General features: G+C 42.2%; 1 protein-coding gene across 5 annotated transcripts in view; it reads right to left on the bottom strand.

Annotated features, from left to right (window-relative positions):
• The window catches only part of SIPA1L2 (signal induced proliferation associated 1 like 2), a 235,123-nt gene that overhangs the window by 173,162 nt on the left and 40,834 nt on the right, over window positions 1–21,127 (bottom strand). For 4 of the 5 annotated variants that reach the window (XM_034949112.3, XM_034949111.3, XM_034949124.3 and 1 more), the window contains one exon: window positions 4,740–4,788. The exons of the other annotated variant lie outside the window; for it this stretch is intronic. The gene's annotated coding sequence lies outside the window, so the exon portion shown is untranslated. The remainder of the gene's footprint in view (window positions 1–4,739; window positions 4,789–21,127) is intronic. 5 annotated transcript variants of the gene reach the window in all.

The following is a 21,127-nucleotide window of genomic DNA, read 5'->3' as shown; positions in this document are numbered from 1 at the left end:
AGGATCAAGCACCAGGACCCCTGACTTGTTCTTGACAACCGGATCCTGGCAAGAGATGGCGCACATCTGCTGTAAGCAGGCAAAGGATGCTGTCGTTCCCCCTGTAGAGATCTAGTAACTAGAATGTTTTTTCAGAAACTTGGGTGGGACAACGAGAAACTCAGTCTGAGAACATTTTAAAAATCTATGAAGGCCAGGCATGGTGGCTCACACCTGTAATCCCAGCACTTTGGGAGGCTGAGGCAGGCGAATCACCTGAGGTGAGGAGTTTGAGACCAGCCTGGCCAACACAGTGAAACCCTATCTCTACTAAAAATACAAAAATTAGCTGGGCGTGGTGGCGCATGCCTGTAGTCCCAGCTACTTGGGAGGTTGAGGCAGGAGAACCGCTTGAACCCAGGAGGCGGAGGCTGCAGTGAGCCAAGATGGCACCGCTGCACTCTAGCCTGGGCAACAGAGCAAGACTCCATCTCTAAATAAATAAATAAACAAAGATAAATTACGGATCCTCTAAAGATCCATTCAAGTCTAGAATTCTACTGGCCTTACGAAACTGACCATAAAATAAAAAAGTGCAGGATCAAAAGCAAGCCTAGCACCATCCCTCCAATACTTATTTTGATTCCCAAAGGGTGAAAGGCGGAAGGTAAAGCTGAAAGCAGAGAGAAGGAACAAAATATTCCAGGCATCAAAACAGCACCTTTCTGATAAGAAAACACCTAAGGAGTTAAACATTCTTACTAGAAGTCTGAAAGCTGAAACACAGACCTCTGTAACACTACAGTGCCAGCTATCTCGGAAAATTCTATTCATCTTTGTAAGGACAAGAATTTGTAGCTCAGCCCAAACTTGTCTCAGTCACTTCTCATGATAATAATTTGATTTCTCCCACAGAACAAGTCTCCCTAATCCTCTGATAAACAAGTTTCTAAGCCTTTAAGATGGTTAAGTGAACAAATCCTAACTTCGCCAATGGGAAAATGAGGGCATCAAATGGTAAAATCATCTACGAAGAAGTATGCAACAAGTCAGTAATTAAATAAGTATGCCGTCTCCTCGGTTCTGACGCTATCACAAAATCTGTAGATTTTAAACAAGGTGCTCTTTACATATAAGTTAACTGGAGAATAAAGGTCACTGCAAAAGAAAAACTAAAAGAACCAAAGCAATTGAACTTCATTCATACTTTTTATCAACAGATATGTTGTACAGATTTGTGATGTCCCCTTTCATTAGGGTCCAATTGTAACCCATGTTAAAACAGCATTTGAAATGGATTTTCAACTGAGAAAAAAGACTACCTGGGACACAGCAGCTTATTCAAGGAAGCACACCTTTACTTTCCTCTGTGCTCTTAAAGACATCATACGGATCCAAATCAAAAGCAACTCAAACAGTAAAAATATAAATAAAATTTAATTTTAAAACAAGAGAGAATACCTGGAGTTGGACTAACAGACTGAAAAAAATTTAGATCTGGAACTCATACCACATGCAAAAATAAAGAAAAAAAGCATCATATGCAAATTTAAAACTAAAATATGGAAAGTAATTTTTATAATTGTGGAGTGGGGAAGTTTTCTCTTAGCATGAGAATCAGGCCAGAAACTATAAAAAAAAAAAAAAAAAGGAGCTAAACTTAGGGAGAGACTGAGAGACTGACATACTTGATAAAAGAGAACTCAAAACTACTCTATTGCAAAAGGTATCTCCAGAAAGCTCAAGGGCAAACTAAGAATTGGAAAAAATACTTGTTTGTTACATGTGACAAAAGACTAATATCCAGAATAGAGATTTAAAATATCAGTACATGTAAAACTCCAAAAGATAAATGAGCAAAACAAATACAAGTGGCCAATAAGCATGTAAACCTAACCTCAGTATTAATTTTTTAGAACATAAACACTAAAACGATAAAACACTTTTTTTAACATTAAAACCAGACAATGAGAAGATGTCTACAATATATTGGTAAGTGAAAATAAAGGCAATGTACAACATATCTGTGGTCAAAAATAGTACATATTGAATAATTCAATTTTTTTAAGTGTGCATGTGGATTTCTGAAAAGTCTGTTGACAGTGATTGCCTTTGGGGAATGAGACTGCAGGAGAGATTTATGCTCCATTTTATACATTTCTGTGTTACCTGAAATTAATATACTTACAAATTTAAAAACTAAAGAACTTTTGGTAAAATGAAGTTTGCCTAAAATAGTGCACACACATGATAATGGCTTGGGTATTTGCTCCCTCCAAATCTCATGTTGAAATGTGATCCCAGGGTTGGGGGTGGGGCCTAGTGAGAGATGACTGAGTCATGGAGGTGGATCCCTCATGAATGGTTTAGCACCGTCCCCTTGGGGTTAAGTGAGTTCTCCCTCAGTTAGTTCACATGAAATATGGTTGTTTAAGAGAGTCTGGGACCTCCCCCTTCTGTCTGATTCTTCCACTCTCACCACGTGACATGCTGGCTTCCGCTTCAACTTCTACCTAAAAGCTTTCTTAGGTCTCACCAGAAGCCAAGCAGATGCCAGTACCATGCTTCCCGTACAGCCTGCAGAACCGTGAATTAAACCCCTTTTCTTTGTAAATTATCCAGCCTCAGGTATTTCTTTATAGCAACACAAAAAGGGGCTAACACAATGCATCACAAATGTGCTCCCTATTGTATACGGTAGCATATTCCAGAACTTCACTCATCAAATTACCCATAAAGAAATTAATCTGGAGACCATGTCCTCTAGGTACACTTCTGTATACACCTGACTAAGGAAAATTCAGAAAGCGTGAAGTCCACACAGTGCCTATTTCCCATAGTACTCCAAAGTGCAGTAAAGGCCAGAAGGTCCCCAGCTGTGTCCGGGCAGCATGCGGTGTCCCTTAGCTGGCCAGCAGGCTAGTAACAGAAAGAACTCATCACTTAGATTCGGAGGAAACCAAGGAACTGGGAGGGACAAGGGCAGCCGTACAATGTGTTGGTTTTTCCTTAAACCTAGGTGGGAAGCACCTCCCATTTCCTTTGCTGAAAATGTTCACTATCTCCCTCGTTTCACTTCCGCATCAGAATTTACCCAGTCTCAACGGTTTTCATTAGCACTTCAGCCAAGTCTCTTGATTCCCATTAGGAGGGAACACATTCTTTTCAGGCAGAGTCTGTGTCTACTGTTGTCTCCTCCATTCCACCTCTTCTCTTGCAAGGATTTTCACAATTTCACCACTCAACATGTTTGTACTTATGTACTCACAATTTATAAGAAACTCGTAGTGGATATCCACCCCCTCCTCCAGTGGTATTCTGTCACAGTTTAAATGTTTATCCTCAAATATATATATATATATATATATGTTGTTTTTTTTTTTTTTCCTTGAGACAAAGTCTAGCTGCCCAGGCTGGAGTACAATGGCGCGATCTCAGCTCACCACAACCTCTGCCTCCCAGGTTCAAGTGATTCTCCTGCCTCAGCCTCCCAAGTAGCTGGGATTACAGGCGTGAGCCACCATGCCCGTCTAATTTTTTTGTATTTTTAGTAGAGACGGGGTTTCTCCATGTTGGTCAGGGTGGTCTCGAACTCCCCATCTCAGGTGATCCGCCCGCCTCGGCCTTCCAAAATGCTGGGATTACAGGTTTGAGTCACTGTGCCCGGCCCCTCAAATCATTTTTAAAGGCAAGCTCCCAGGCCACAGACCTCAAAATGCACCAACACGCATAAAAGACAAAGGCTGTGGAAATAAAGATTGATCAAGGGACACAGCAACTAAATGCAGCGCCTGACCCTAGAGGGACCCTATATGGAGGGGAATGATGCTACAAAGGACATTTTCAGGCAAATGGTAAAACTGGGATACAAATAATAGATTTGGTGTGAGTAAGGAATCGATATTAGCTATCTGAAGTTGATAACTAAACCTGTTACCCAAGCAAATATCTCTATCGCACTGAAGTGCTTAGGGGTAAAAGGTCATGAAGTTTGTAACCTGAAAACTGTGTGTGTGGGTGCGTGCATGTGCCATGTGCCTGTGTGCATTGTTGTGTAGACACAGACTGAGAGGAAAGGATGGGAATCCATTTTTGACAATCCAAAGCTGGAGGACAAATGTCCTGGGAGTGGTTACTTCCGACAGGCTCCTTCACAAGCCCATCTTATTTCCTGCTGCTACAGGAAATGCAGTATTTGTGCACACACACAAGTAAGGGAGCACCTCTGCCTTTATTCTGCAGCCAAGGAAGGGGTTTAGGTGACCGTGCCCCCAGCCCCGGGCAGAGCAGGCTGGACTTGCCCCACCACTTCCTTGATCACCTTCCTCACAACGGCCGCTCTCAGTGGGTCCAGGGCACATCCTATACCGGGAGAGAAGCCTTTGGCAGATCTTTACCCACCAACATGCTCACGTGTTGAGCCTCTAATATAAGGGGCGCTCCATGTAGATAACATACAAACCAATTATTAAAAGCAGATCCTTTTAAACGCATTCAAGGATGCTCACAGCAACACTTCAGTGACTCCTTTCAAAGCCTCCAGAGGCTTTGAAACTAGGCAACTCCAAAATTCAAATGAGCTTTCTTAAAACAATGCTCACCCATGTATTTGCTGTGGAAGAGTGACAAAATAAAAACATACACTCTATCAGCCTAGGGAAACCAAAACAATCTTTTAAAAAAAATTAGTGGGACACAAAACCCCAATTTAAAAAGCAACATGCCTCTCTGAAGTGAGGATGCCTTGCTTGCAGGCTTACCTGAGTGGGGAAGAGCAGCGGGCTCCTGCTCACACAGCCTGGCAAGAACCTGCAAATGAAGAAAGAGACCCATTCAGACTCCCAGAACAACTCTTGGTCAGCAGTTTCAACATGTGGTCTGAGGAATCCCCAGGGGTCCACAGGGTCAAAACCATTTTCATGTTGATACCAAGGCACTATTTATCTTTTCTACTCTTCTTCTCTCCCCAGTGTTCGATGGAGTTTTCCAGAGGTTGAGGAACATACGATAGCACAAGAGATTGAATGAAGAAGCAGGTAAGAGAATCCAGCTGTCTTCTCTTCAGCCACACATTAATGAAATTTGCAAAAGTATAAAGCAATATCATTCTGCTCATTACTTTTTCTGTTTTGAAAAATAATTATTTTCATAAAATGCTACTTATAATAAAATATAAAGGGGTTATTACCATCATTCTTAATTAATAAATATTTTCAAAATTTCTCAGTTTTAATTCTAGTATAGTAAACATCAACAGAGACAAGCCACATAATCAAAAGCTCCATGGAATTCCAATAATTTTTAAGAACCTCAAAGGAATCCTAAAACCAAAAATTTTGAAAACTCCAGGTATCCATTTTGGTACTAAATTCTGTTGAACTACATCTTCTTTTAATGATAATGGCGATGGTCAATATTAGGTATGCAGTGCTACGTACTAGACACTCTACTAAAACACTTTATATATGTTATTTCCAAACTCACCACCACATTAAAAGAAAAAAACAATTGGTCTTTTCTGCCTTCCTGGTTGAGGAAACTGGCACTCAAGAGACTGGTTATTTGCCCCAGGCGAATCAGCAAGCGCAGGATGTGAACTCAAGTCATCTGGACTCCTAAGATCATGTTTTCATCACATCATTTTTTAAAATAATCAACGTAAGAATTTCTGCAAACTCAACTACAGCCAAGCGCCCTAGGGCTCACACTCAGACCTGACACTGCATGGACTCAAAACGCAACAATGTGGAGCATACACTTCAGACAAAACTACATAAACATGGGTTTATGAAGCCAGTGTGGCTCTCTAAATGCTGCCAAGATCCAGCACTGCTTCCTAAAAAAGACAAGACAAACCCCAAGAAGGAGGGCACCCCAGAGACAGTCCCAGTTTACAAGTGTTAACCCAGCATAGCATTAACAGCGTTCCTTTCACTTTGAGAGGCGATAAACTATAAGGTCACCTACCGGGAAGGCTATGACTCATCTTAGTTTTAAAAAGCCCTCCTTTTTCAATCTGTCTCCATTTTTATGAAGGACAGAAACAGTAGATGAAAAATTACCAGTAGTCCCTCAACTGCGGCTGAATGTAAGATTTTGTGCCGTGGTTAGGATTAGGGTGGGGAAAGAAATTCTCACTGACCATTTTTGTAGCCAATGTAGACAGTTCTGAGTTTAAAAATCTGATGCATAATATAGTGGGTACCTAAAAAAAAAAATTAAACACAGCATTACCATGTAACCCAGCAATTCTACTTCTGGGCATACAGCCAAAAGAACTGAAAGCAGGATCTCGAAGATGAACTGGCACAGCCCTGTTCTCAGCAACATTATTCACAGTGGCCCAAAAGGTAGAAGCAACCCAAATGCCCATTAGATGAATACAGAAAACAACATATGGGAAATACGTGCCATGGAATATTATTCAGCCTTAAAGAGGAAGCAAAGTCTCACACAAACTACAACATAGAAGAACCCTGAAGATACCACGCTAAGCAAATAAGCCAGTCACAAAAAGGACAAATACTGTATGATTCCATTTATATGAGGTATGTAGAGTAAGTCAAATTCATAAAATCAGAAAGTACAACGGTGGCTGCCAGGGATTGGGGTGAGGGGAAATGGGGTTAAATAGATACAGAGTTTTCAAGATGAAGAGGTCTGAAAATGGATGATGGTGATGGTTGCACAACAGTCTCAATCTACGTAACATCAGTGGATGTCTAGTACCGTCAGGGACTCAGATACAGTACTAGGTATAAGGTGAACCTCATGTTACAGTGCTTTGCAAACACTGTGTCTTTTATAGACTGGAGGTTTGTGGCAACCCTGCATGGAGCAAGTCTATCGGCACCATTTTTCTGACACTAAGTGCTCATTTGGTGTTTCTGTGTCACACTGTGATTCTCACAATACTTCGAACTTCGTCATTACTTTTATGTTTGTTATGGTGACCTGTGATCAGCGATCTTGGATGGAACTAGTGTAACTGTTCTGGGGTGGCATGAGCCACATTCATATAAAACAGTGTATTTAATCCATAAATACTGTGTTCTGATGGCTCCACCGACCAGCCTCCCCCATTTCTCTCCCTCTCCTCAGACCTCCCGATTCCCTGAGACACAACAATATTGAACGTAGGCCAATTAATAACCATACAACGGCCTCTCCGTATTCAAGTAAGAGTCAAACAACTCACTTTAAATCAAAAACTAGAAGCAATTAAGCTCAATGGGGAAGACATGTCAAAAGCCAAAACAGGCCGAAAGCTAAGCCTCTTGTGCCAAACAGCCAAGTCACGAATACAAAGGAAAAGTTCTTGAAGGAAATTAAAAGTGGTACTTCAGTGAACACACAAATGATAAGAAAGCAAAACAACCTCGTTGCTGATACAGGGAAAGTTTGAGTGTTCTGGATAGAAGATGAAACCAGCCACGTTTCCTTAAGCCAAAGCCTACTTCAGAGGAAGGCCCTAATACTCTTCAATTCAATGAAGGCTGAGAGAGGTGAGGAGGCTGCAGAAGAAAGTCTGCAGGTAGCAGAGGCTGGTTTGTGAGGTACAAGGAGAGCTACACTAAACAGCAAATGTTCAATGTAAATCAAACAGCCTTCTATTAGAAGATGTCCTATAGGGCTTTCACAGCTAGAGAGGGGAAGTCAATGCCTGGATTCAAAGCTTTAAAGGACAGGCTAATTCTCTTGTTAGCAGTTAATGCAGCTGGTGACTTTTAGTTGAAACTCATGCTTAGTTACCATTCCAAAAATCTTTGGGCCCTTCAGAATTATGCTAAATCTACTCTGCCTGTGCTCTATCATTGGAACAACAAAGCCTGGATGACAGCACATCTGTTTACAGCATTGTTTACTAAATATTTTAAGTCCACATTGAAACCAAGTGCTCAGAAAAAAAGATTCCTTTCAAAATGTTACTGCTCGTTGACAATGCATCTGGTTATCCGAGACCTCTGACAGAGGTGTACAAGGAGATGAATGTTGTTTCTTGCCTGCTAACAACATCCATTCCGCAGCCCACAGATTAAAAAGTAAATCTGACTCTTAAATTTTATTATTTAAGAGGTAATTTTCGTAATGTTATAGCTATCACAGATAGCAATTCCTCTGGTGGATCTGGGCAAAGTAAACCGAAACCCTTTTAAAATCACCATTCTAGATGCCATCAAGAACATTCATGATTCATGGGTGGAGGTCAAAATATCAACAATTAACAGGAGTTTGGAAGAAGTTGACTCCAACCTTCAAGGATGACTTTGGGGCGGGGGCTCAACATTTCAATAGAGGAAGAAATAGCAAGAAAACTAGAATTATAACTGGCGCCTAAAGATCTGACTAAATTGCTACAAACTCAGGATCAAACTTGAATGGATGAGGAGTTGCTTTTTGTAGAGGAACAAAGAAACTGGTTTCTTGAGGTGGAGGTGAAGATGATATGAACATTGTTGCAAAGGATTTAGGAAATTACATAAACTTGGCAGGGTTTGAGAGGAGAGACTCCAATCTTGAAGTTCTACTGTGGGTCAAATGCTATGAAACAGCATGAAGTCTTTCATGAAAGGAAGAGCCGATTGATGTGGTAAACTTCATTGTTGTCTTATTTTAAGAAATTGCCATACCCAGCCCAACCTTCAGCCACCACCACCCTGATCAGTCAACAGCCATCAACACTGAGGCAAGATTCTCCACCCGCAAAAAGACTGACTTGCTGATGGCTCAGATAATCATTTGCATTTTTTAGCAAAAAGTATTTTTAAATTAAGGTTTGCACATTTTTTAGACATAATGCTACTGCATACCTAATAAACTCCAGTATAGCGTAACTGTAACTTTTAAATGCACTGGAAAAAAAAAAAATCTGTGTGACTTGCTACACTGCAACATTTGTTTTATTGCAGTTGTCTGGGAAATAAGCAAACCTCCGAAGTATGCCTGTACTGAAAGGCAACGTGCGGAAGCCTAGGTAAAATACATTACTGAACTATAAAAGATAAATGTTTCTTGCAAAAAAAAAAAGGCATGATATTCTACAATTTAAAAAACCTCAAAGCCTCTGAAGCATCAGTATTTTTCAAAATTTTGGGATCTCATTTTTTCTCTAAGGAAGCTTTCTACTCTCATCTATATTCTTTATGCCAATACGTTATGAAGTCCTCAACTTGAGTTTACAAAATAAGTCTTTTAAAGTCCTGTTAATGAAACAGTCTGTGTTTTGTGACTAAATATCTTATGCTTAATGTCTCTTCTCTAGGAGAGACACTTGGTGTTGTAATATCCCCAACACAATGAACAGTCTGTAAAAGGCACTTTTCCTTCCTTTGTTACAGCAAACATCCTGTAAACAATTAATGTTCCACTCTTTTAACTGACGGCTTTTGTTTACTGACAGGAAAGGAAACCACAAATTCTTCAAGTAGCAATAGGGACTGCAGAGTTTTACTTCATTTCCTACTAAGCAGGTGGTTTATATGAGGCAACTGGCTATTGTATTTTACCCTGTTTTGCCTTTAGGCAGGAAAAAAAGAAATGAGCTTTCAGCAGCACAATCTTCTCAAGCAACAGAGCTTGGGGCCAGGTGCTGTGATGCCAAGTGTGAGGGGGAAAGGTTCTCCCCTGTTCCCTGGTCTATCACTGCGAGGAGGCTCCTCACACTTCATCAGGAAGCTCTGTGTGAAAACCAGATTTGCAGACAAACAGAGGTCTGGCTCTTTGTTCTTACCAGCAGGTTCATCAGCTGTTTTCTCCGCAAAAGAAAGTTCTGAGAAAGTGAAGGCAAACATTTTCTTTCCACTGACATGAACGCAAATATTCCATCAAGCTCCGTTTCTCTACTTACTGTTAGGATGGATTTGCTAGTATCTGGGGAAAGCCAGCGCTACTTTTTGTTTTTGTTTGTGTTTGTTTTGCAGCCCCACACCACCACACCTCAGAGTTTTCCATTAGCCCCAAAACACTCCGGTCTAGACTCTAGACACCAGCAAGGTCCAGTTCATGACCACATACCCAGGACTAAGCACATGCTCTGTACTTAAAAAGCTCCCAGTACATATTTTCCAAAAGAGATGAAGAACAGAGGAGGGAGGCAGGGCATTTCCTACAGGATAAGCAAGTGTCTGCTGAAGGAAGAACACAGCCATTCCCATAAGGGAATCCATAGAATAGGTTGAACCATATAAAACCACCAATGGTTCTCTATTTTTGACCTAAAAAAGCAGCAATTTCATGCAATCTAATCTAACCTCTGATCCTCCTCAATGAGCTTCCCTATTCCATGCTATTGTAGGAGCCATGGGAAAACTTCCTCTTCACTCTCCAAGCTCGATGAAAAATCAACTAAAGGCAGATTAATAGGAGAAAAAGCAAATATATTAATATGAACAGAAGTCTCACAAAACAAAAGAACTCAAAGAAATGGCCAGATGGGTGAAGCTTTTTCTGAGGTTACAGAAAGAATGGGGGCTTGGAGTGTTACTGAAAAGGGATCCCGATCCAGACCCCAGGAGAGGGTTCTTGGATCTCACACAAGAAAGAATTTGAGGTGAATTCGTAAAGTGAAAGCAAGTTTATTAAGGAAGTAAAGAATTAAAAAATGGCTACTCCACAGGCAGAGCAGGGGCATGGCTGCTCAACTGAGTATACTTATAGTTATTTCTTGATTACATGCTAAATAAGGGGTAGATTATTCATGAGTTTTCCAGGAAAGGGGCAAGCAATCCAAGAAGTCACAGTTCCTCCCCTTTTTAGACTAAATAGTAACTTCCTGGTGTTGCCATGGCATTTGTAAACTGTCATGGCGCTGGTAGGAGTGTCTTTTAGCATGCGGATGCATTATAATTAGCATATAATGAGCAATGAGGATGACCAGAGGTCACTTTTGTCACCATCCTGGTTTTGGTGAGTTTTGGCAGCTTCTTTACCTCAACCTGTTTTATCAGCACGGTCTTTGTGACCTATATCTTGCGCTGACCTCCTGTCTCATCCTGTGACTAAGAATGTCTAACCTCCTGGGAAAGCAGCCCAGTAGGTGTCAGCCTCATTTTACTCAGCCCCTGTTCAAGATAGAATCACTCTGGTTAAAATGCCTGACAGGAGCATGGCCAAAAACAGGTTATGATGGTACCTCAAGTTATGATGACAGGACAGGTTATGGGAAGGGGAGGAGTCCTGGCTAGCAAAGGTTGCCTCAAGATGCAGATGAAACCTCACATGGGTAGCAGCCCTCAGAGAGAATGGATGGTAAATTTTTTTTCAGACCTTTATAGGTGTCAGACTCTCAGTTAATCTTGCCTAGATCAGGACAAGGGAGGGCCTTAGAGAAAGCCTGGCTGTATTAATGCACATTCCCTACAGATGCAAATCTCCCCTACAAAAGACAGCTTTTCAGCTGTTCTTGCATTTCAAGCCCAGTGAATAGCCATCTTGAAATATGTCAAAGTATATTTCAGGATAAAATACTTTGGTTCCCTTCACTCTCTTTATCATCAATCCCTTATTCTGCTACAACACTAACTTTATCCCTCTCCTTTGTGCCCTCACAGCCAACTGCCACATGAATGGCCCATAGCACCTATAACTCAACATGCAGAAGATGGAGTCTGCATCCTTCCTGACAAATCTCCTCCTCCACCCATGTTCCTGACCTGGGCTAACAGCTCCAGTCTTCTCTTACCCTCCCTCTTGTGCTGCAACCATGGCACCTAAAGTTTCTGTCCTCCTCGTGTCCCTTTCCCACATTCCGTTCTGGTTCTTGTAAGGAACCATCCCTGCCCTTGATGTCATGCTGTCCCCTGAGCTGCTCTGGGCACACCATTCCCTTAGCTCAGTGACTAGTTCAAGGATATGTGCAGGCCATGGCAAGGTCATATACGGTTTTCTCTGGGATGATGTCGGGATCTTAAGAAGTTCAGTTCTGCCAAAGGAACTAAGCTAGGAGGGTGTGGGCTGCAGCCGCTGGCCACTGTCTCATAGATCACAGAGAAAGGGCTGTTATGCAGAGCTCAACGTAGGGAAGGCAGAGCAAGGACAGAGAGAGAGAGGAAAAAAAGAGGCCTTCTGACAATGTTTGAGCCCCTGAATCCAACAATGCCTGTAGTATGCCACCCCTAAACATCCCAGTTACTTGAGCTATGCCTTTCTTTTTTTGCTTAAGTTACTTTGAGTTTCTTTGACTGATAACCAACAGCTCACACAGACACATCTGTTCAAAACTATACTATGTGTAACTTAAATCTCAAAATAACCTTCAAATAATTCCTTAATATGGCCCAAGTACCTTCGTAACTCAAATTCCCTACCTGACAGTCAGAATACACATTAAATGACCTTTCCCAGATGAGTATGCCCTAAAGGTTCCTGCCTCTGTCCCTTCTATCAAGACATCCCCTTACCCAAAATAAACAGCATCCTTTGCGCCTAAAAGCCCCATATTCCCCACAAAACTTTCTCAGACATTTCCAAGAGAAAAACTGTTAAAGAAAAACTTCCTAGATAGAAAAGTGTCTCTTCCTCTCTACTACTCACTTAGAATACTACTTGTACCTTTTGCTGGAACATTTTTCAGTCTCTTATGTAACTTCTTGATAGATATGTCTGCAACTTTCAACTGTGAATTCTTAATGGGCAGAAGCCTTACGCATAATAATAAATGGTTGGTGAAATGAATAAGCAGGCAAGCTTGTTGCATTCAAGAAACATTTGTTGATGATGATGTCATGATTAATTTCATTCACTGTCTATGCTTTTTCCATAATTTTTTTTTTCAACTTTTATTTTAGATACAGGGGGTACATGTGCAGGTTTGTTACATGGGTATATTGCACCCCGGCAGTGAGCACAGTACCCAAGAGATAGTGTTTTACCCCATCCTCTCCTTCCTTCCCTCCCTCCCTTCCTCCCTCTAGTAGTCTGCAGTATCTTATTCCCATGTTTACATCCATAGGTGCTCAATATTTAGATCCCACTTATTAATGAGAACATGTAATATTTAGTTTTCTATACCTGCATTGGTTTGCTTAGGATTATGGTTTCCAGCTCCATCCATGTTGGTATGAACGACGTGATTTCATTCTTTTCATGACTACACAGTATTCCACAGTGTATATATACCACATTTTCTTTATTTAATCCACCACTGATGGGCACCTAGGTTGATCCCATGTCTTTGCTGTTGTGAACAGCACAGTGATACACATAAGAGTGCATGTGTCTTTTTGGTATATGATCTATTTTCCTTTGGTTATATACCCAGTAATGGAATTGCTGGGTCGAATGGTAGTTCTAAGGTCTTTGAGAAATCTCCAAACTGCTTTCCACACTGGGTGAACTAATCTGCATTCCCCCCAACAGTGTATAAGGGTTCCCATAATTTTTTACATTAATTCTTCTCTGAGCTTTTAAGAATAAATAATTAAGTTATCGTGATTATTGGGATAGCCTCCATGTGGTGTTGAAAATTCTGTGGCTCTTTCAGTAATTCCCACAAACAAGATATATAAGGAAGACTCGTTGGAAACCAATACATCCCTGCTAAATTCAAGTTAAAAGCTTTAACTACTCCACAATGAACACAAAGCGCAAATTTCTAGTCAAGGCAACCAGGCCACTAGCAATATCTCCTATTTATTTTTCCAGCTTCTTGTCCTGGTGCTCTTGCTCTCACACTCAAATAGTTGTTCTTCCAACTTGCCTGGGTAAAGGGTGGAGCAGTGAAAAGTCATGATGTTGCTTGGTGAACACACACCTCTTCCACCCAATTTGTAAAACATTACAAATAATGATATCATTTTAGTATGGGAAGCAGGGACAATTTTATTAGCAGAAAAGATATAAGTTAGGAAGTAATAGGCATCACCACAAGCACGCCTATCCAGGAAAAAAACAGGACATAAAATTTAGCATATATAGCTGATACAGGTTTTTCCATCATTTACTAGTTTGCTTTTACCATCTGCTTGTAGACAAGCAAAACACTAAAAATGAGAAAATATCACTCATTAAAAGTTGTAGCTTATATTAGTTATCTTAAGAGTTGAATAGTGATACAGCCTGAAGACCATCCATGGTCAAATGGAGCACAGTGACAACCATAGTGTCCTCCATTCTCTGTGTAGGCTGAATAAAGCTCTAACTTAATGATGTTTCAATGCCATAAACATTTCAAGACTGGGGAATTCTATTATAAACCTGAAATAGTACTCATTAAATCAATAAAGAGAGGAGAGAATAAACTGTATGTGTCAAATTCAAGAATATTCTCTATTTTAAGGACAGCTACTAAAAGCAACTGTAATAAACTAAGGAAGTCTAAATTCACTCAAACAACTACAGGTGTCCATGAAAGGTAATTATGTCTCAAACTGATAACTCTGCTAATAGTACTATCTCTGTTTTCTGACACTGAAAGATGCTGGGGCTCAGAAAATGATGTAACAAAGGCCTCAAAAGGAGCTCTCTCTGCCCTCCTGTCTCTGGTCTCTCATTCTCCTTCGAAGCAAGCCACAGAAACTAGAATCCCTCTTCCCAAAGACAGATCATAGAAACTAGAATCCCTTTTGCCCAAAGCTAGCCATAAAACCTAAACGTATTAACTCTTCCCCGCTCTCTGTATAAAAACTGGCCATAAAGAAATTATCTGAACTACCATGTTTGATTGTAGATCATAAGATGCCCATTCCAAAGAGAGTCCTGCACCATACCCAGAAGGAAGGAGAACATACTCAGAGAGGCCAGGAAGAATCTAGACAGACAGGCCTTGCTGGGCTTCCCCATTCAGTCGGTTAGCAGCAATCAATCATATCCTTTTAGTCCAATCTTTTTTTTTTTTTTTTTTTAGACGGAGTCTCACTCTATCAGCAGGCTGGAGTATAGTGGTGCGATCTCTGCTCACTGCAGCCTCCGCCTCCCAGGTTCAAGCGATTCTCCTGCCTCAGCCTCCCGAGTAGATGGGACTACAGGTGCATGCCACCACGCCCAGCGAATTTTTGCATTTTTAGTAGAGACGGGCTTTCAGCATGTTGGCCAGGATGGTCTCGATAGAGACCGTGTGATCTGCCCATCTTGGCCTAGTCCAATCATATTTCTGCACAGCTGACCATACTTTGTTGAACCTAAGCATAAAAATGGACAGTTTATCCTGTATCTTTGGGTCTTCATTCTGAAGGCTCTCATGTGATATAAAAATGTGATCAAACAAATTTGTATGCCTTTCCTCTCATTAATCTACCTCTTGTCAGTGATTTTCAGTGAACCTTTCAGAGGGTGACAGGGAAGTTTTCCCTTGGCCCCTACAAAGGGAAAGTATCCATTATCAGATGAACTTCTTAAATCATACTTAAATGACTACTTATACAAAACGCTAGATGGAAACCTGTGAAGAGTTAGGTCAACCAGACAGAAGAAAAATTAAAAAGGAAAAATAAATTTGTAGAAATTTGTCTGCAATAGGCTTGAGCACTTCTGGAAGAGAATAAATAAATCCATCATTAGACGGTTATATAACTATGTTGCCATCCATATATGGGGGAGAGTGGAAGTATTGTGGCTGATTTATATCAAACATTCACTAAGTAGTAAGCTGATATTTCATTTAAGCCCCATTACTTCACAGTGTTCAGATTTAAACCATTATATACCTCCTCAATTGGGGTAGAGATCTTGATTTTTATACACCTAAAAGTAGAAACACAAAGCTAACTTCTGTAATAAATGTACAATTTGGGGAAATACAATGAAACCATTTGAAATGTAATAAAAGTGAATAATCTTTACCTATCCATTTAGGTAATTTGCTGTATTCAAGTAAACACAACTTCTATCAATTTTCTCAGCAGCAATGTATTAGAACCAAAGATGACAGTTCTATAAACATAGCAGAATATACTCTTCTGGAGGCTTACTCTTATTTTCTAGGTAAGTGCCTTTCTCCCCATAGTAAAAGAAGATATTTACAATCTCATCTATGGAAATGGTCATAGGATCACCACAGAACAATTCAGACCTCATTATATGAGCACAGATGAAGACCTACAGTGTCTAAGGGGCAGTGGGGAAAGGGACAGGCCAATGGTTAATGCATAATGGAAACTGATCCAAAGAGAATAATTTTCTTCTCTAATATTCTCTCTCCTCCTCTCTCTGTGTTTCTCATCTCCAAAACTACTTCCTACTCCAAGGAACAGCTTGATACTGGAAGCTCTGTGCACATGTAAAAGGGTAAAGTAGAACAATGAAACCATACAAAGAGAACAAAGGAGGAAGAAGGCCAATCCTGGAAGCCCCATTCTCCATAACAAGGTTCCCTTAATCTAAAAACCTACCAAGGGAGGCAAACACAGAGAAGAAGCTGCTAAGAGTGCTGATACTGAACATGCAAATCAAAGGGCTTATAGCAACAGCAGAAAGTAAAGATGGCAGGTTTGGTAATAACACAGCTACTGACTTGCAAACACTCCAAAAATGCTTGCTGAACTGAATTAAATAGTTCACAGCTTGAAGTAGGAAAAACCATGATGAGCAAGACTGGAAAAGGTGGTACCTCTAATCTGTAAAAATAATAACAGCAATAAAGAGAAAACTATGGAGGAAATAGAGTTGGAATATTTCAAAACAAAAGGCCAACACAAAAAGAAGATAATATTTACTTAGCTTGGCTTCATCAGCTAACTCAGAAAAATCCCGCATGAAAGCAAAGCACAAGACTCGGTTTCTCCTTGAGACCCTGTTTGTTAGCTCTGTCTCCGCACAGCGATACAGTTTGCACAGGGGATTCTGCCACAGTTCTGCCACAGTTCTGCCACCTGTACTCTGATATTTTCTCAGTGATCATGTGGGTCCTCTCTCTGTGTCCAGAGGACTCAATTAAAAAGACATTCATAAATTGAATGTCTAGGTTTCACACATCCACATCCTCAGAAGCAGGTGTCCACTATAATGTATTTATTAATATTTTATCAGATGTCATTTTATCTAGACAAGTTCATCATCGCCACAGTTATTACCAGTGAGTCCTACTGCAAAGGGCAGTTGAAGAGCACCTGCCTTCCTCCCAAAAGGCTCCAAAGACCGAATGACTCCAACCCGAGTGTTCGAGATTCACAGGAAGAGCTCGTCACGTAATCACACAAATCAGAAAACTGAAGAGAAAAATAAAATGGGTCAAAATATCAACTCACACAAAAACAGCTACTCTAAATGACTTAAAACTTCTTTTAATGAAGAATTTTTTAAAAGCTTCTATAGAAATGACAAGATATTCTTCTAGGCATGAAAGCTTTCTCTTCTAGAGCCACCCAACAAAAACACACTTGTGATTCTTCATACACAGAAAACAAGCAAACATCATCACTACCTAGTTACAATGAGAAATTGCTGGGAAAACAGGAGCGAAACAGGAGTCTTTGTCACAAACAGCATCAATTACATAACCAATCTGATGCTGTCCCTTCATACTGGGCACATTCCCAATCAGGGGAGAGAACACTGGTTGGCTTTTTAAGTGAATAATGATAAAGAGTGCGTCTATTATTTTTGGAGTATGTCTACACAGCTGGTGTCATGGGCCTTGATGGTAATAGGAAACAGACATACAAGGGTAGGGAGACTGAGGATGACGGTGTCAGAGGAAGGTGGGATGAGAGGGGCTGTGCAGCTGTATTTCACAACTTTATTACTTTTATAATACAAAAAGATTACCTTGACTAATCTTTATTATGAACACAAAACCCATTTGACTTTTTAAAAACTAATGAATTTATGCAGCCATTACACTTGCCCTAATTATTCAAACTGCTACATAAAGTATGAACTGATACACCAGGTACAGATTTAGATGTTCAGGACACAGGAGTCAACAGCCCCAGTGAAAGTGCCACACTCCAGGAACTCTCTTACACATCTCTCCCACATGGCCCCACACGTCTATCACCACACATATGAGGTATCTGACCCATTTCTGTAATACTAAGTTCATAACGAGTCAAGTCTAGTTCTGTCTCATTTAGCACCTTTCCTGTATGTCTTAAAGTTGTGGTTCTCAAAAAGTATGAACCACGGGCCCCTTAGGATCCCCAAGGCTCTTCAACTGGATCTGTGAGGTCAAACTAGAATTCTAAAGCTGTTATTTGCCTTTTTGTACAGCATCAACAGTACAAGAGCAACAGCATGTAAAAATGTGTGTACCTTACCACACAGCAAGGCAGTGGCCCCACACTGTACTTACTAGCTGTCATCTTACCACATAACTGCAGTTAAAATAAATGAAGAGATCAGTCACCTCACTTATTGTCCTTGATGGATGATATGATTTGGCTGTGTCCCCACCCAAATCTCATCTCGAACTGTAGCTCCCATAATTCCCTCGTGTTGTGGGAGGGACCCAGTGAGAGATAACTAAACCATGGTGGCGGTTTCCCCCATACTGTTCTTGTGGCAGTGAATAAGTCTCACAAGATCTGATGGTTTTAGAAGGGGAAACCCCTTCCACTTGGCTCTCACTCTTCTCTTGTCTGCCGCCATGTGAGACGTGCCTTTCACCTTCCACCATGATTGTGAGGCCTCCCCAGCCATGTGGTACTGTGGGTCCATTAAACCTCTTTCTTTTGTAAACTGCCCAGTCTCGGGTATGTCTTTATCAGCAGTAGGAAAACGGACTAATACAATGGAGAAGTAAAAAACTGATTTTATTACACCTTGACTCTTGAGCACATACACACTATGACTCTGTGTGAAGGAAGGGAAAGCCGTGTTGCAGCATATATTGGTGGCTGTCGCAAAGGTCAGCACCTGTGGGGTGGACCTATGAGGTGACGAGCCACTTTTCTTCATTGAACCCAACCTTGTACTTGAGAGAGCAATATATAAACAATGGTTATTCAGACAAGGCTATCTGGCAGGCATTTTATTTTTTTTTATTTTTTTTTATTTTTGTGTATAGTGTCATTCTTTATTGATGATTGTAAGTTTTTTTTTTTTTAATTTATTTTTATTGATCATTCTTGGGTGTTTCTCACAGAGGGGGATTTGGCAGGGTCATAGGACAATAGTGGAGGGAGGGTCAGCAGATAAACAAGTGAACAAAGGTCTCTGGTTTTCCTATGCAGAGGACCCTGCGCCTTCCGTAGTGTTTGTGTCCCTGGGTACTTGAGATTAGGGAGTGGTGATGACGCTTAACGAGCATGCTGCCTTCAAGCATCTGTTTAACAAAGCACATTTTGCACCACCCTTAATCCATTTAACCCTGAGTGGACACAGCACATGTTTCAGAGAGCACAGAGTTGGGGGTAAGGTCACCGATCAACAGGATCACAAGGCAGAAGAATTTTTCCTAGTACAGAACAAAATGAAAAGTCTCCCGTGTCTACCTCCCTCTACACAGACATGGCAACCATCCGATCTCTCAATCCCTTCCCCGCCTTTCCCGCCTTTCTATTCCACAAAACCGCCATTGTCATCATGGCCCATTCCCAATGAGCTGCCGGGTACACCTCCCAGACGGGGCGGTGGCCAGGCAGAGGGGCTCCTCACTTCCCAGTAGGGGTGGCCGGGCAGAGGCGCCCCTCACCTCCCGGACGGGGCGGCTGGCCGGGCAGGGGGGCTGACCCCCCCACCTCCCTCCCGGATGGGGCGGCTGGCCGGGCAGAGGGGCTCCTCACTTCCCAGTAGGGGCGGCCGGGCAGAGGCGCCCTCACCTCCCGGACGGGGCGGCTGGCCAGGCGGGGGGCTGACCCCCCCACCTCCCTCCCGGTCGGGGCGGTTGGCTTGGCGGGAGGCTGACGCCCCCACCTCCCTCCCGGACGGGGCGGCTGGCTGGGCAGAGGGGCTCCTCACTTCCCAGTAGGGGCGGCCGGGCAGAGGCGCCCCTCACCTCCCGGACAGGGCGGCCGGCCGGGCGGGGGGCTGACCCCCCCACCTCCCTCCCGGATGGGGCGGCTGGCCGGGCGGGGGGCTGACCCCCCCACCTCCTTCCCGGACAGGGCGGCTGGCCGGGCAGCGGGGCTCCTCACTTCCCAGTAGGGGTGGCCGGGCAGAGGCGCCCCTCACCTCCGGATGGGGTGGCTGGCCGGGCAGGGGGCTGACCCCCCCACCTCCCTCCCGGATGGGGCGGCTGGCCGGGCAGAGGGGCTCCTCACTTCCCAGTAGGGGCGGCCGGGCAGAGGCGCCCCTCACCTCCCGGACGGGGCGGCTGGCCTGGCGGGGGGCTGACCCCCCCCACCTCCCTCCCGGACGGGGCGACTGGCCGGGCGGGGGGCTGACTCCCCCACCTCCCTCCCGGATGGGGCGGCTGGCCAGGCGGGGGGCTGACCCCCCCACCTCCCTCCCGGACGGGGTGGCTGGCCGGGCGGGGGGCTGACCCCCCCCACCTCCTTCCCGGACGGGGCGGCTGGCTGGGCAGAGGGGCTCCTCACTTCCCAGTAGGGGCGCTGGCAGGCATTTTAAAGAAAAGAAACAAAACGAGCCCATTTTCGAGGAAAACAGTAAGATTAAGCTTTTATGAAAATTTTAGACTTTCTTAAAACTTGAATAACCACTGTGATCTTGACAATTTCCCTACACTTAAGAATTTTCTGATTCATGACAAGAATTTTTGATATTACAAGTGAAATATATAAACATTTGGGAGATTTTTCTAAGTGGCCAATGCATGATATTCAAAATAATACCTAAAACAGAGTTTTTAAAGTTCATAGATAGGGTTTCAGGATCTACATACATCTCGACCAAACTTTGAGATACCACTTCTCTAGTGTTATATCAAAGAAGATCCACTATTATCTGAAAGGAAATTCAAACACTCCCTTTTCCAACTACAAACCTGTGTGAGGCTAGGTGTTCTTTGGTTGGATGGCAACCAGAGCTACATATCACAACAGATTGAATGCAGATGCAAGGCAAGAAACCAGCTATCTTCTAATAAGCCAGATATTAAAGATATTTGCAAAAAATAACGAAGCATACTTCTCAATAAGCGTCTTAGTTTTGGAAAATAGTTATTTTTCATGAAAGTATTATTTATGTTAACATACAGGTGGGTATATTGTTATTTTAAATTCAATAATGATTTCTAAAATCCCTTTTTTATTTCTGATATGGTAGATTATGTGATTGATAGAACTCACATAAACAAAAACTCTTTGGAGTCCTC

This window comes from Pan paniscus, chromosome 1 (assembly GCF_029289425.2).
Source record: "Pan paniscus chromosome 1, NHGRI_mPanPan1-v2.0_pri, whole genome shotgun sequence".
NCBI classification, from domain to species: Eukaryota; Metazoa; Chordata; class Mammalia; order Primates; family Hominidae; genus Pan; species Pan paniscus.
The sequence above is the reverse complement of the archived record's forward strand: the minus strand, read 5'-3'. Positions and strand labels throughout refer to the sequence as shown.